Here is a 17,009-nt window from a genome sequence, read left to right as displayed (position 1 = left end):
ACACAGTGGAAGCACAGTATTTTAATAAAATTGTTCTTGATTTTTTATTTTTTTTTTAATTAAAAAAACCTGTTTGAAGACTACAACTTCATAATTCAATCTTCAGGGATCTAGAACTATGTTTGTTATGCAAGCACACTTCCATCCAGTTAAAGAGTGATGGAGCTTTTGCCTGTGGTAGGCACATAGGACTTAACCATATACATTCACATGCAACCTTTCCTTCCCTGCAGCAACATAAGTGATTAGATAGAAGTTAGAAGAGGCTTAATCCAAGTGCGGATTATGGTATCATTTCAGCAAACAAAGCACAAAGTGTGAGAACCTAATCTGTCTGAGCTTTCAGAAGCTCCACAGAAGTCCTAGAAACAGTTTCTGCTGCATTCTCTGCACTGCCATAAAATTTCTCCTGGCAAAACCCACTGAAATCGTGACATCAGGGATGGGAACTGGACCCACAGTGCAGCTGCCAGAGACTGAATAACCTCTGATAGGCCCCCAAGGCTCAGTTACACTGGTATGTCTGGGTGTCTAGGAAAGGTCCAGAACCAGGCAGCTGAAATGGTGGCTGCTAGCCTACTCTCCTTATATAAAAATTTAAGTGCAAGGCATAGAGTCATACTGACCCTACAATGAGTATTTAAGTGCTTAAAGATAACCACTTGCCTGCTGTGTTAGAACAGGGCTGAAAATAGAACCCATCATTTGGTATCTTTGCTCAAATCCTACTCCCACGTTAATTCAAATGAGCTTCCTGATCTCACTGTAGTAACTGGAGGACAGTTGCTCACATCAAAAACCATCAGAGCTGAAAGAAAACTAGTACTCACTAATCCTTCACCAGAATATTGCTAACAATCAGTTTTGAGACAGAAATAACAGGCATTATTCTCAGCCTTATCTATAGATACTGTATCAACATATCATTCACCATTGTAATTTAGTCCTTCCTACTATTTTCCTTCACAAACTAGTTTTCTGCTGTCTCAAACCAGGTCCACAGAACATAAAACATATACTTCCATTAAAGCAACATTTCATTCTTATGACTTCTTCAATCAACTCGAGAACTGCTATTTGCATACATTTCATTAAATGTTCATTCATTCCATTGTTTTATGGAAAATAAATCCGCATTCTAAAACTGTTTTAAATGCATGAACTGTAACACATATTAAAAGATATTGGCATCCATGGACAGGAAATGACAAAAGACCAGATCCTAGTTAAGGAGCAATTACTATATTAAAATCCGCATTTTATTTCCTGCATTGCGTTGTAATTGTTCCTAGAAATATTTGACTATCCAAATAGAAAAAACAGCTACTGTTCAGGCATCCTGAATATCATTAACAAGTACAGATTCTTCTGATCCTTGTTCAATTTCTGTAATCACTTGATGGTATATTTAAATGAAAAAAGGCTCTATTATGAAGGCAAACTGGACTGCTCACATCATAAGGACAGCATCATCTATCAATAAAAACAACACTATCAGGTCTCCAATTTAAAAAGATTGAAATTTTTTTTTCATATTGGTTGGTCAACCTTCTTAAATGCAAAGCAGCAGGTAAACAGAATCAGTATTTGTAGGGGAGTATGCTGAAGTATAGACTAGTTAACATCATTTTTCCAAGGTTCCAGGTGACTACAAGCCTGGAAAAAAAACCCCTGATGTCCGATTCCCAAGACACTGCTACCTACCTGAGCTACAACATGCAGAAGAGCAAAGTGGAATTCAAACATGAAGAGTTAATTTTATCCAGGGTCAAACTTGTTTGTAGGTCCTCCAGCTACTGAACACTGAGTACAACTCCAGCTATTGGCTTTGTATTTTCAGGTTCTCACTAATAACAACTCTGATCAATTTTCTGTGCTGTGGATTCAGTCAGATACTTGGCAAAGATGCTGACAGAGAATTCTATCTAGATTGTATAGAGTAACCAGTTGATTTAAGTATTTAAGACATGGCATGCATTTAAATAAAACAACCACAAACACATTTTTAGAAACATTTTCTAAGGTGTATTTGGGAAAGTTTTATCACGGGAAGCATATCCTTTTTTCAGTTTCCCTTTGAGACATGTTACTGATCACAAGTAGTACAGCCATAAAATGGGATAGAAGAGATGAGAAAAGTAACTCTGATTTTCTTAAAAGCAAATATTTAAAAATTTTAAAAGGAAACCCTGAAGCCCTTTTGTAATTAGAGATGAAAGTGTCTTAACCTAATAAGACTAGATCCCTCATGTTTTACAGCAGTGTTAGAGATGCTACTGAATTCCTGGAGCAATTTCCACACTATTTCCCATCCCACATTTAGTATTTTATGTTGATATAATTTAGTAAAAAAGCAATAGTGAAGGTATCACTGCCTAATCTCAAATATGAAATATTACTAAAATTATATTAAGATGCTTTTTAGCTGTTCGTACATACAGTTTTATATTAATTTTAGCTGCATTTTAAGTAAAGATGAAAAAGAGCCTGAAACAGAGACACACTCATTATTTTCCTTTTCTATTTGCTTGGTTACCAGTTGGATTCATTAACATTCATTAACTTATGTGCTTTGTTGTCACTTATCCCAAAATTTTATGATATATTGAGCAGACATTGAATCATGTGAACTATAGTATGGATGAGTTCTGTTTTCAGATCTTTAGGACAGTATTTCAGAGAAAAAGATGAACTTGAGCTCATGAAGACATAATACATGAGGTTCTCCCAAAAATGAGTGCTTAAATGTCCAGTTTTAACAGAAAATAGCAAACCTCCAAAACAAAACTAACACACAAATGAGCAAGTGTCTTAAAAGTTATCCTCCCAATTCTTGAAATATCACCAAGACATCAGCTGTAACCTAAAGCAAAACAAAACAAAACAAAAAAGATAAACTGCTACTGAAATGCACTATGCTTTCAGAGTATGCCAAGAATATTGCCAAGACAATTAATAGTTTATCTGGTCAATTTGTACTTGAAAGTTTTCCAGTCCTGATTGTGTCATGTACTGACAGTTCCATTAAATAACTACATTAATTCATAGACCTAAGCAGGAATTCACATTGAGTTAAGTTCTGAAGAACACCCCAGGCCACCTAGTTTCCAGCACCCACCAAAAATCAAGTTTTGTCTCCATTTTGAACTGGAGATCTCAACAAGCCCGAGTTCCTGTGAACATCAAACATCAGTCTTACCAGAAATGCTCGGTCAAAATGCAGAGGCCTGAACTCATTCTATCAGTGCCAGAACTTTAAGAAATTACAGCAAGAAATATTGAATTTTACAAGAAATTTTCTGCTTCCTAATTTATTGGAAATACAAACTTGGCAGCATACATTATGAAGTCATCTTATATATTCCACACTTATGTATAAAAGTACAAATATGAGACTGGTAGTTACATAATGAAAAGGAAATGTTTTCCCATCTTTTCTACAAGAGTAGGGCAATTAGAATTCTAAAGTGAAAATTTTATTAACTTCTCAGTAACAGGTTCCTCATATATTGCAATTTATAGAGGAAGAAAATAGACAAATACTCAGGATAAAAAATTCTTCCCCCTGCTTAGACACCAACAGTCAACTCCTCTAGGCTGCAAGTATGTGAATATTTCTCAAACATCACTGTTAGATATTTAGGAAAATGAGCTGTCGCTCATTCTCCAAGCCTCCTCTTTCCTCCCCTTTAATATGTAAACCCAAAACTTTCACCTTCTCCCCTATTTTTATCATTCATCACCTTCTCCTTACCTATAAGCTAAAGCCATATCCCTGAGCTATTTGCCAGCGTTCTGCCAAACTGCAGCTTCTCACTGGCAGTACCTCCTCTTCCTTAAACCACTGCTTCAGACTTGCAACTCCTTGAGAGCAGCTGCCAGAAAAGCTCAGGCCCAGATATCCCCAATTTGGCAATATACTGCTGTCTCTTCATTTCAAAGGCCTGCTTCATGTCATTTCTTTGCATGCACCTTACTACCACTACATTTATAGACTACTCTTTCATACTCTAGTAATTGGGACATGCATTCCTTTTCTCCTATTTGAGAAACTGGGACATGCATTCCTTTCCTCCTATTTGAGAAACAATTCTTAACTTCTAATCGCTACATTTATAGAATATTAATTGTGAGAAATTTAAAAAAATTGGTAGGAAAAAGACTGTGCTGGTGGGAAAGTGGAGCAGGAGCATGGATTTTCAAGCATTGCCCACAGTTCTTGGTGGAAATGCTTTGCAAAAGGCTTTTACAACACACCTTGAGCTCCTCATCAGTCCTACCTCAGGCCTGCTTGGAACAAAGACCCAAACCCACAAGAATCAATTCAAACTGTTCTTCCATGCAACTTGAAATATATAGATAGAGTTGAGTCATTGCTAATAATTGGGTTGTGGGTGGGGTTTTTTTTGTTGTTTTGTTTGTTTTTTTTTTAAAAGATCCATTTGTCCATATCTACATTCCTTTTTCCCTGTAGCCTCAATCTCTTTCAGCCACCTGCACGTTTTTTGTACCCCATGCTCTACCACCCAACAAACTCTAAGTCTGTTTCTTAATATGCCTCTTTGACCAATCTAATTTTGTTCAATCTGGCATAGGAAAAACAAAGGGGAAATTAAGTAACAAAATCAGCTCCAACTGATCTCTTTCCAGCTCCCCTACCCCGTACTTTCAACCTTGCATGATGTTGAGAGCCAGATGATAACAAGCTTACTAAAAATAGAGAACACTTCCCTAGACACACAACCATACTTGTGGCTCTCATCTCAAAAGTTGTTCTTGCCTGATTAGATTGGCTTATTAAGTGATAGAAAGCTTGTTGGGCTAGTCCTATCTGCCTCTGACACTCCTCAGAGCTAACCAGAGAACATTTAGAAGTTTGCCCTTCCTTACAGATTAGAATTCACACACCTTGCATACAGTATTTTGCTCTCCTACACAGTCCTCTGGGAAAAATAACTATCCAAAACCCAAGCTAAAAAGCATCTGAAAGAAATGCCATCAGCTATGATACTTCAGACCATCATTTGCTAAAACCAGCAAGATTTGGGAAGAGCAGATGAGTAAGAGCATCGGTAGCAAATAGGTATTATAAAACTAGTAAACCATCATATTTTCCAAAGTTCTTTGAAGCCAGGAAGTTTTAAATAAATTCCTTGTAAAGTGAACTTACATTTTATCAATTCCGAGAACTTGGCAGCACCTCGCTGTGCCAGATGAGGTCACAAATCAATCTCAAAACACCTCTAACAAAGTATAAATACCATAGCAGAGTATATCTAAGTCACACTAACATGTCTGGCTGGCATAACTACAATAGCAAAGTTGATAAGGTACCAACCAGCTTATCCACAGCATTCTTTTCACGAAGAGGTCATTTCTTCTTTTGTGCTAGGAAGTGAAACAATGCCAAAGCATTCCAGAAGTGCTTAAACAAACAACAGCAGCACCTACTTCCGGTTAGATGTTAACAGTTTGTACTTTTTTGGTAGCTTATTTGTTTTCTTTAGAGTGTAACATAACACATTAGGAACTTTAGCAGATCACCTGCCAAATATATCCTTTATCCTAGGAACTGAATCAACTTTCTGTGACAAGACTTCTAGATTCCAATTGCCTTCTAGCTTGAGCCATGACTGCACTTCTTCACTTAACATTTACTTGCCTTTTTCCTTAAGGGATTTTCAACTCTCAATTTTTGGTCTCAAACAGTGTTATAGCAGTACGTATAAAATTATGAAACAGGATTATTTTTAAAAGTCTGCTGCCAGTTTTCCATCAAGTACTCCACTTACATTTAAGGAGATTATTTATCATAGAAACTTAAACTAGACTTAGCACTAAAGAGGGGAAAGCTGAAACATTCAAATAGGACTGTGATCCTTCCCCTCTGTGCAGTGCTGGTGAGGCCACACCTACAGTGCTACTGCACCGTGTCCAGTTCTGGTCTTCCCCAGTACAAGAGGCACTGACATACTAGAAAGTCAAGTGAAGGGGCACAAAGATGACTAAGGGACTGAAGCATCTCTCCTATGAGGAACAGCTAGAGAGAGCTGGGACTGCTTAGCCCAGAGAAAGCTTGGGGGGGGGGGGGGCATCTCACTGATGTGTACATTCCTGAAGGAAAGGCATAAAGAAAACTGAGCCAGGTTACTTCCAGTAGTGCCCAGTGACAGGACCAGAGACAATGGGCACAAACTGAAACACGGCACAGTCTGTCTGAACATCAGAAAACACTTTTTTAATGTGAGGGTAACTGAGCACTGCCACAGGTTGCTCAGAGAGGTTGTGGAGTCTCTGTCATAGGAGATATTGAAAAGCCTTCTGGACATCGTCCTGGACAATTGGCTCTAGCTGGCCGTGCTTGAGCAGCGGGGCTGGCCCAGACAATCTCCAGAGGTCCCTTCCAACCTCAATCATTCTGTGATACAACAAAAAACAATTACCCAAGTTTTTGCTTTCCAATTAATATTGGTATTTATTTCTCTCTGGCACAAAACCTTGGATCTTTAATTTCTCCAAATAGACTCAAGACTCAGATCAGCAGAAACACAAAAGGCAGTGTCAGTATCTCCAATATGAGAATGTTCGGATACTACAATCTCCTAGCATTTAACTTGAAGGAGGTAGCAGTGAAGAGTTTGCTCAGCATCACTTTCTGATACGAGCTGCAGATATAGTGTAGGAGGAAAAGAACAACTGTATTCACACACAAGAGGAAAGAAAACAAGACAACTCAAATGTATTCAAGATTTAGAAGCTCATAACACGTGTTTCCATAGTAACTAATATACTCCAAAGCAGGGAAAAAACAGGGTGAGGATTTTAAAGGACAGCACCACATACAGATTACAAGCAGATACTGCCTACCAACTGATGATCTGAGGTTTGGACTGATGAATTTACACAGTTTATCACAAGAAGTATCCCTTGTTGAAGACTCAAGATCCAATGAAACAACCCTACTAACAAGAGTGAAAGAGTAAGAGCCGCACAGTAAAACACCGCTGGTACTTGACAGCCTGTGCCTCATGCACTCACCACTCACTGTTAAAGGTGGTGTCCAATGCTACCTCCCTCCTTGGTCAGAATAAATAACCTATGTGACCTCAAGGAAAGACAGGACACAGTAGATAAAAAGCATCATGCATTGCACTAAGCTGAATCATATGATCCTATTGGTTTGCAATGCTTACCTTTTTATAACTTCCTTGTCCAGGCAGCAGCTGAGAGAGTTGATATAATTGGCCTTTCCATAAAAAATACAAACAAGGGAGAGGATTAATACTTACTAAGCTCAAGGAAGACAAAGGAAGACAATATCAGTTCTAGAAATAATATTTAGCATTGGAAAAATGCTTGGTACAGAGAAGATGGAACTATAATTCTGCTGGATCAAGGCCTTAATCAGTCTCTTTCACAGTAAATAGTGACAGACATATGACCCCAACTGTTTTAATATCCAGTTGAACCAGTCCCCCTGAAAAACTAAACCCCTGTATACAACTCTCCCATTTATCACCATTTCTGAGAAATGAAACAACATAAGCTTATAATTTAAGTGCTGCCCAGACTCAATAAATGGCTTTTCCACCAAAGGCAGAAAAACGTTATGAACTGTAGGTTTCTATACTACATCAGGCTACATCTGATGCATAGTACAACTTCAGAATTTTCAACTGCATAGAAGTTACTTGGGAAATAAAATCCAATTTCAAGTTATTGAGCCACTCAGTACAGCTGTATGCATCAAGTTTCATCCTCACACATGGCAAGGGACATGGCCAAAGGAATTTAGAATCACAAGTGCCAGACTTCTACCCTTTGCAACTGACTTTTTAAAGAATAGGATTGCAGAGACTTTCTTGCTTATCATGAAAAGGAAACGTCATGGAAAGATCGGTCTGAAGCTAAAGTTTCAGAAGGGTGTTAACAACACTCTTCGGATCTTCAGAGCTACCCAGTTAATGCCTACGAAATGAAATAAGTTTTATATACTATTTTCAAATATTTGGTTTGGTGTAATAGTAATTTTCAAGTGTTCTACCAATAATCAACAGAGAAAGTCAACATCTACCCAAGACCACTTCAGCTGATTTGTTCCTCATCTGGAATTTCTTTCAAGTACCTTCTCCTTTTAGAAATCAGTACCCTAACAATCATGCAAGAGGTAGAACACCTAAACCCCAAAATCTACAGTAATTTCCCAGCTGATATAATTCAGTACTCAAATTATGCAGAAAATTCTGGCACTGGGCTGCTAATTTTACTTACGTCACCAGAACAAAATAAGGAAAAGCATGATTTCCCCCCCCCCCCCAATGGAGGAAAGGATGTAGGTGGGGAGTATAATTGACATTAATTATTTGTAGGAAAGGTCAGGGTTACCTTCTACCAACTGCATGAGGCAGCTGATTATCTGTCATATCTCTGAAGCATAGTCACGAAACCATCAGTGACTAAAGGACAAACAGGCCTTGGCTAGCAATCAAACTTGGCAACATTCAAAAACACAGCACAGCAGATGTCTTTTTTAAAATAGGTAAATTGTAAGACATTAGATAGCGTAACACTGTGTATCTCCAATGCTGAAAAAAACTTCAGTAAAGACTACTGTTTAAGTACCTAATAGGTAACTTGGTAGTATGATCTTCTCTGCATTTGAAGAGCTAAAAAAAGAGCACCTACATCACAAAATTCCAACTCAGTTTTAAACTGCCTCAGAAAACCTTCAGTTTCTTCATGACATATTTAAATTTTTTTTATACAATAAACCTCATTTTGAGCAAAACCTGCACATAGAAAGTATAAGACTGGAAAACTGAGAACAGATTGTGTATTTTAAAGACTAGAGTACCTCAACGATTTGGAAATTTGCTTGCCAGAGTGTCAGAAAACACCCCTTTAAAAGATGAAAACTGTCATACCATAGTATTATTGTTGCTGAAAAACCCAAACTGAGATCTGATACATCTTGTTTGATAACTGACTTAACAGGATACTCAGTGTTCCAAGAAAAAAAAAAAAAGTTTGTTATTTAGTATGTCCCTTGAGAATTTTGCTGTGCATTAAGTGAAATGAAAATTCCACCCATGAAATCCACTTACTGGCTTTCCAGAAAGTGGAATTTACAGGGATGAGAACTCAATTTCAAATAGCATTGGTTTCAATTCTCATCTCAGAAGTATGAGAATAGAAGAAATCTATATGCCCATGTATCCCTACTAAACAAGGTAGCTTTTTCTAACAAAATCCTCAAATGAAACACTGTAAGAAATTTAGTGGGATTTCTCTTTAGGTAATTTTGGACATACAGTTTATAACCACTGGAAAACAAATTTTTTTGCAGTTTTCTAGTCAGTTATTAAAGTACTGCAGAAAGATTACATATAGACTTAATTTTGTTTTGGTGCATAAACAGTCAATTTGCAGTTACACTAGGCAGTTCTGCAGCAGTCAGTTTAAATGCTGTCAGCTCTGGCTTTTGCCTACACATACATTCAGTACTCAAACAATACTGAGAGACTGCAGTGGTGAATCCTGACACCACCACTCTTCTTGATGCTGAATGGTGTGTCCAGGGGATTATAACAGCCATCTAGCCATTTCTGTTCTCTGAAATTCTTTAAGTAATACCACATAATTTTCATGCCAGAGCAGCAGTTCTGAGGAAAATTTCTAGTTTCCTCAAATGTTTTAAGGTCATGTTTCTAAAAAAGCATTTTGCTAGGGAAAAATCAAAGGCTTGGGCTCTCTAGACAATGAAGATAGTTTTGATTAGTAAGACTTCAGGCTAGCAAAACAGGGAGAAAAATAATTATGCAGACTAGTAGTCGTAGTATGTAACAGTTGTCAGCTTTCCTTCCTTTCTTGCCCAAGTACACTGCGTAATTGCACTGTTAAAGCTTCACAAAGCACACTGAACTCCAGCTCCCATTTTTGTAGAAGTTAGTAAGCAGCAGTTTACAAAATGATACTCCTGAAACAAAACACTAAATCTTTTCTTAGTTCTCCTCAGCAAACGCTCAAAGATATTTGTGAATTTTTAAGTGCAAATCTCGGTAAATGCAACAAGCAAGCTGGAAAAAACCCCAAACTATACTACTTTTAATTTATAACTGACCACCTTTGCCTACAGTATTTTCGTTGCTTTCAGAAGCTACAGCCCTCTCATGCTTATTAAGTAGAGTAACTACTTTTAATTGCAGTGCAACAATGTTAAAGGTTAAGAGGCCGAAAGGTTAACAGACCTTTCTCGCTCTGACTACAGGACAGTAGCACAGCATACACTACTGTTTTGTGACAGGTCTGTAACTTTACCCATAAAAATATGAAATTGGCAATGACTTATCTGGTTTCCATTGAATGCATCTAAACAAGGAGGAAGTTATTACACGTCCTCCTCACAGGGGGTCACAAAACAGGACAAGGAGGATTAAAATCTTGGTATCCTTTCTTGATAGCTTATCTTTCATTCAGGAACAGAGAGAAAGATGTCTCAGTGCCAAAAGTGAACAGAGAAGCTTGACTTTAAGTTTTATGGCAAGAGATGACAATCAGGATGAAGATATGACATTTCTATGACATTTCTTAAATTGCAAAGCCAGCTGTTAAGTATGCAATTCACCAGAGCCAGGCTAAACTTAGTAGTACTCAATTTACTAATCCCATGTAAGGGTTTCACTAGATGTGAAAATACATGCTGTATGAACGTATCTACAACATAGTTATACCTTAACATCATTTTCAGACTAGCTACCAATGTCTGAGACTCAATTCTAACATGCATTCAGCCTGTTTTTGCAGCTAGCTAACTAATATTAATACAGCTCAATATTTCTAGAGCTAGAGATTTTCAGTAACTTCAAAATACCTGAAGCTGAAAAAAATTTGAGCAATGTTAGCACAACGGAGAAGCACTTCAAAGACAACAAATACTACCACTTGTGAGGTAAAAGCAAGCAAGCATAGACAAGCAATTTGCCCTGAATCATCTTATGGGTCAATGACAGCCACATTAAGAAATCTCAGCATCCTGCATCTTTCACCATTTTTCTGTCCACCTCCCCAGATAGTCCCTGCAATCTGGTATTATACTAGTGCCAACCTCAGGTCCCTTCAGTCTACACAGTGAGATACGTGACTTGCACTATTACCTCTTCTAGTCAGCAGACCTCTCCATCCCGGCCAAGGCCTTAATAGTCCCAGTTGCTTGCCTCTAAAACCATCATTGCTTCCAGTAGCAGCTCTTTGCCTTTTAACTTCCCACCTCAAAACCCTGATGTACAGTCAATAAACCTGACTTTATATTAAACATAACTAAAGTATGCAACAGACAGGAGAAATCTTATTACATTTTAGTGCAGAGAAGAATTCAAAATATTTTTCCTCCCTTTTAACTATTAGAGTTATCAGAAAGCTTGATGACTTAGCTCTTCCTGCTCTTCCTCCCAGTGGTGTATTTTTTTAATTAGAGAAACTCTGAATACACTATCATGTTTATGAGTACCAAGGTTTTTTATATTGCCCAACGTCAAAACTGAATAAATGTCCAAGCTTCTGAATGAAACAAGAGCTTAGAGTTTTGAAAATGTGTAGGAGACAGAACTATAGTATTTCCAATCTACCGGTCCAAACTGAAACAGAATTCAGTTTCACAGTTAGAAGCACATACCCAGTTTGCATTTACACAGTTAACTGTAGGCTGCATTCCCAATTCCCATTCCAACGTGCAATCCTCAAACTGCCAGATCCTTGAATTTGGAGCCAGAATATAGAAGAAAAACATAGGACACATTATCTCTCTCCTCTAACCTGTACAAGTCCTTTTCCCATGCACAGAAAACAGGAACCACTTATTTCCTCCACCCCTTCTCAGCATCCCAGAAGGAAGAAGGGCATCGTACAGTCACTGCTTACCTCGAATTTGGCACCAGGGTGCAAAACAAAATACTGACTTTTCTGTTAATGGCAGCAAAGAATACGACTGTACTCCATCACACTGGCACTTTTTCACTGCAAAGGTACAAGTAATTACCAAGTTAAGAGTAGGTCTGCCATATTACAGCTTTAGGACTTGAACCACAGCTGTATGGTTCCGTATCATTTCCTTTAGGAAAGCCCTAAAGGTTGGTGACCACAGCCAGAGCCACTCTTGAAGAAAGCACCCTAGCACTCAGGATGCACATGTTCTACCCAGATTTATTCATCTCTTCCCACTTATTAAACACTGCTCTATCAAATTGGTCCAAGCCAGGCTAGATTACCTGATTTATGTGCATTTACAAAACAGTAACGCTGACACAGAAGGCCTGTAGGGTTATCTTATTTGTCAGAGTTTATCCAGAACTTATTTGCAAATTAAAAGATCTAGTTACAACCATGTGAAACAAGCTATAACAGTTCAGAAAAACTAAAACACTCTTCTGCTTTTAAAAAACTATTTTGTAACCTTGCTGGTGCAGAGTGGCCATGGCTTTGTCAGAATAAAGAGATTGTGGTAGAAGTTGAACTTTCCCCCCATACCTAGCATTCACAACTAGAATAATCAATACACAATTGGAAAAGCAAGACTTCGTAGTGCTATGAAGAATGAGGGATGCAAATATATATGAAAACAAAATTTGAGAATGAAAATTTTATTGCCTATGGAATGACTTGCAGGCTTTGAATACAGACAAACCTCAGTTGCCTGTTTACATGTTGTTTTTCATCAGTTTACTTTTAAGAACTGTGGTATCAAGAAAATAAGTGGCAGTCAATAAGTCTTAAGAAAACACCAAAAAGAAGAATTTCCATTTCATCCATTGCTCAGTATATTTTTATAGACTGCAATGAAAAAACACATTCCACAGCCAATCATTTTCAGTGCTTCTGCACCAGAAGTTCACTCACAGCTAATTACTAATAGAGTTTATTTTTAACAAGTATTTGAGGTATACCTTGAGGTACACGTGAAGTTTTTGTTCTGACTGTAATCATGGAGTCCCCAAAATAAATGTAGGTGAATCAATTTTTTTTTTATTGAAAGGAAAATAATTTCTTTTTATTAAAAAGAAAAAAATACGAAAAGCATGATGCACAGCATAGAGAAGAATCTTAAAAGTGATAGTATGCTGATGATTCTTTTTCCCCTATGAGAAAAGTATCTTCCAAGAGCCTGTGGGAGGTAGATGTTCACTGTATAAAGCTGAAAATTTCCCTCTTTCAGATTTAGAATTTAGGCAGAAGTTAGAAATTTAGGTTGGGGGTGGGGAGCAGAATCATTCCAAAGCTGCACACTGCCATCAGGCCCTTATTTTAAGTAAGTCTTCCTACTGAAATATAAATTTAAAGCAGCAAAGGTTTACAGGGTACCTTGTTAGATAATCAGACAGGCTTGGTTTTGGCTTTTTTAAATTTTGATTTCTTCTTGTTTTCCCAAACTTTTCATTAAATCCCTTAAGCTCTAGTAATTTGATCTCCTAAATAATAATAAAATTAATTTTCAAAGTGCCGAGAAACCTCAGGACAACATTCAGTAATTACATAGCTAAATTTTAAACAGTAAACCCTTTTACTACTTCATAGACATTTATTTTCCAAAGAAGTATCTACAGTTAGTAAATGAACCGGTGAACATACACGTCTCACTATAAAGTGACATGAAAAAATTTATGTAGAAGAGGCCATGATTTTCAGGATTCTCCTCCAGTTTTTTATATTTTGCTTTACATTTTATATACCTTTATTAATAAGAGCTGGCAGCAGAAATAGGTGAAGTGATAGAGACAGAAGTTACACTGATAGTCATATCAGATGTATGTATTAAAATAAAGGTCAAGACCTCATGCATTATAGATGTTTTCATAAGGCATCAGGATTTGTGTTCCAAGAGTACTATAAGTGCGACCTCTGTTCAACTAGAGTAGCTGTGTGAACTTTCACAGCTCATGATAAAAACTTTTAAACATAATTAGCAGCTATAATTAAATTACTGATAACAACTCTGAACAGAGCAGTTACTCTGACTCTGGACAGTTAACACCTTTCAAGGGAATACAAAGTGGTTATATGTGTATTCTCAGGCTCCAAATAAAACTTGATCTAGTGTTCCATACTGATGCAAGGTAATTTTCAAAATACTGAGAACTTGCACTTATCTCTTGTGCAGTAAATGAAAACCTAAGTTTACAAGAGAGCTGACTATCTTTGAGGCAGTTGCAAACATTTTGCCAGAGGATCCTCTAGACAATTGCACTACAGTTACCAGGACTCTTTCACTACCATGGAGCATGTAAATTGTTACGGATAAAGTCACATCAAAATGGTTTATTGTCTATGGTTTAGCCACAACCTATCACACAGCACAGGTAAGTGGTAGGAGAAAGATCATGTACCAAACAACTAGATTAAGTAGAAGATAAATTCTGTTGGGAAGAAATAAAGCTTTTTGTCTCAGATGCAGTCATAGGAAGACCAAGGTAATCACTGTATTTCCTAATATGAGCTCTTTGCTCCTTATTATCTGAATAGGAACAGCTAGCATCAGACCCTGCATAAAACACGTGGACTGTGAATATAGCCATTCCACCTCTCCTCTTTCACATTCTACCAATAACATGACTGTGGCCTAGGTTCCACCAGCAGGACCCCAGTGACTAAGCCTGCCTATAGGCATCTGCTTTAAGAACTTAAAGATTTACAGTTCAGTAATGTATACATTTTGAGAACACTGCTGAGAGTAAAAATCCTGCAGAAACACTGCACGTAGCTCTCCTACCACTTCCAGTGAGAGCTGGAAAATATTCAGAGCTAGTTTCTTGGCTTAAGGAGTCCAACAGGCATTCTACAATGAGGGAATAAAGTTTGAGTGATAATGTATGCCTTCCTCACAAGGAACTCTGACTCTATTACTGTGGTCCTTGAACAAATGGAAAGCTCTTATGTTTAGAAGGTTAAATGACAGCAGCATGAAATTTATTGATAAACACAAGGAATTTTCAAGGAAGCCCAAAGTCTGTCAAATAAAATTCCAAGTTTTTGAAGAGCTACCTTTACTAGTAATTTATTTTCTTATCACTTACTGTAGCTTGCCCCACATTGATGTTCTTTTAGAACATGGTCTGTTTAAGAAAAGCACCCATTCATTACTAGCCACATCCTGAGGAACATGTGTCCATTACAACTGCTGAGCTAAAAGATGACACTGCTCTCAAGCACTCAGACTCTAGCGATAGCTACTTATTTAAAGATTTTCCTACCTTTTCCTCTTGAAATTCTTCTGCAGTCAGAACTTAGTTTCAAAACTTTATAGCACTTTTACTGCCAGAATTAGAAGCATTCAAAAACTCTGAGGCAGTTTATGCTGATAGTACACCATAAAAACACTAAACCAAACGTATAGTCTCATCTTTGATATTTGGAATACTACAAAGAGAAATCATAGTCAGAAGTGTAGGTTTTTTGATTGGTCATCAGTTATGTCACCTGTTCAGCGAGTTATATAATCACATACTGTACATTCCAAAGGAATAAGCAGACTCCCAGATTTTTAGATGAAAAGTTACAATTTCACACTTTGTCAATGATTTAGCATTCATTGAAGGTCTATAAACAAAGTTATATGTACATTTCTGAGACTCATCAGCTTGATTTATATAAAGTCTGTTTAAAGACTGGCTTGCTAAGAGCATACTTTAGAAGAGAACAGAAAAACAAATTCAGCCTCCTTTACTGCTAGGGCTCCCACCTACAGGAGATGCCAGAATTAGCACTAACATTTGGTTAAGTGGTAGGTAGGTAGGAGCCCTAACTGGGTAAGTAGCTAGATCAATGTATAGAAAACTGTATGATGAGAAGTCAGTGTTTGATGTGCTAAACACAAAAGGACCCATTCTGAACTTCTGCAAAAGCCTTACACTAGTTTTAGTGCCTTCAAGTTTCACACACTTCAGAATTGTGTTGATGTTTATCATTAACTTCTCACAAAATTCCTCTCAGCACCATTTTAGCAAGAGAAATCAGTGTTTCCTTTCACACTCACCTGTAAGTCTTCCGGTTACCGTAAAAGGGTAGCATCATATTTGCCTTTCATAATTTCACGCTGATTTACATATCACTATGAGGATGCTCAGACTACAGCTGAACAGCTGATGCAGTGAAGATCCCTTCTGCCAGTTATTAGAAGCTATTGAAGAGTCTCTGCTCTCCTTAATGGCATCTTCCTATAGCGAATTGATGGTCAAAAGTAAATTAAATGCAGAAAAGCACTTTAAAAAGAAGCTTAGCCTTAACAAAATCTTCTCATAGTGCCTCATCTGTTTTAACAAGAATTTGTTCCATCCTAATAAACTGTCTATAAAGTTATATTCTCCCATTTTTAGCATCTCAAAGCTTGCAGCAAATACAGAAGTATAGCCAGATAGCTTACCAATTTGACAAGTCTTGCCTGTTGGTTTGGGTTGTTAGGTTTTTTTTTGTTAGGACGGGGAGCGAAACAGGACCAGACGGACTACAGAGTAGGAGTCAACCTGAAGAACTAGTAATAACAGCACACTAACCTTTCCCCATCTATGTCAACTTAAACTAAGCTAATAGCAGTCAAGAGACAGTACTTCTAAGATCTCTAAAGCCATTTACCTGCTTTGAAGGAGTTATCCAGATCAAAATGTACCAATTCTGAAATTTCCCTTTACAAATAAATTTGTCCCGTCTTTTCCCTCTCAGGGGAGCTCTGCTATCCTTGAAAGCAGTAGTGCTTCTCGTGCCTGCACTATATATGGTCTGTGGAGAGAAGTGAAAATACTGGTGGTATTTTTGGTCACGTTGTCTGTATTGGATCTGTCTCACTTATTTTTAAGTGTTCTGAAAAATAATGAGTGCAGATTTTTTTTCTAAAGAAGTTGTGCACAGCCTTATTATGACACTCTCCAATAATTATTTTTTTTTAAATCAGATTATCATCCTATTCTAGTTATTTGGTTGTATAAGGTAAGACAAACAAAGCACAGGGTGACGACTTCTTGCACTGC

At 37.4% G+C, this 17,009-nt stretch overlaps 1 protein-coding gene across 10 annotated transcripts in view; it reads right to left on the bottom strand.

Annotated features, from left to right (window-relative positions):
* SORBS2 (sorbin and SH3 domain containing 2) overlaps nt 1-16,801 on the bottom strand; it is a 188,346-nt gene extending 171,545 nt beyond the window's left edge. For 9 of the 10 annotated variants that reach the window (XM_075027196.1, XM_075027276.1, XM_075027340.1 and 6 more), the window contains exons 1-2: nt 16,618-16,801; nt 16,022-16,202 (exon numbers count right to left, since the gene is read on the bottom strand). The gene's annotated coding sequence lies outside the window, so the exon portion shown is untranslated. The remainder of the gene's footprint in view (nt 1-16,021; nt 16,203-16,617) is intronic. The other variant, XM_075027205.1, reaches the window with a different exon arrangement.
* Nucleotides 16,802-17,009: the final 208 nt, after the last annotated feature.

This window comes from Buteo buteo, chromosome 1 (genome assembly GCF_964188355.1).
Source record: "Buteo buteo chromosome 1, bButBut1.hap1.1, whole genome shotgun sequence".
Taxonomy (NCBI): Eukaryota; Metazoa; Chordata; class Aves; order Accipitriformes; family Accipitridae; genus Buteo; species Buteo buteo.
This window is presented reverse-complemented; position numbering and strand designations above follow the sequence as displayed.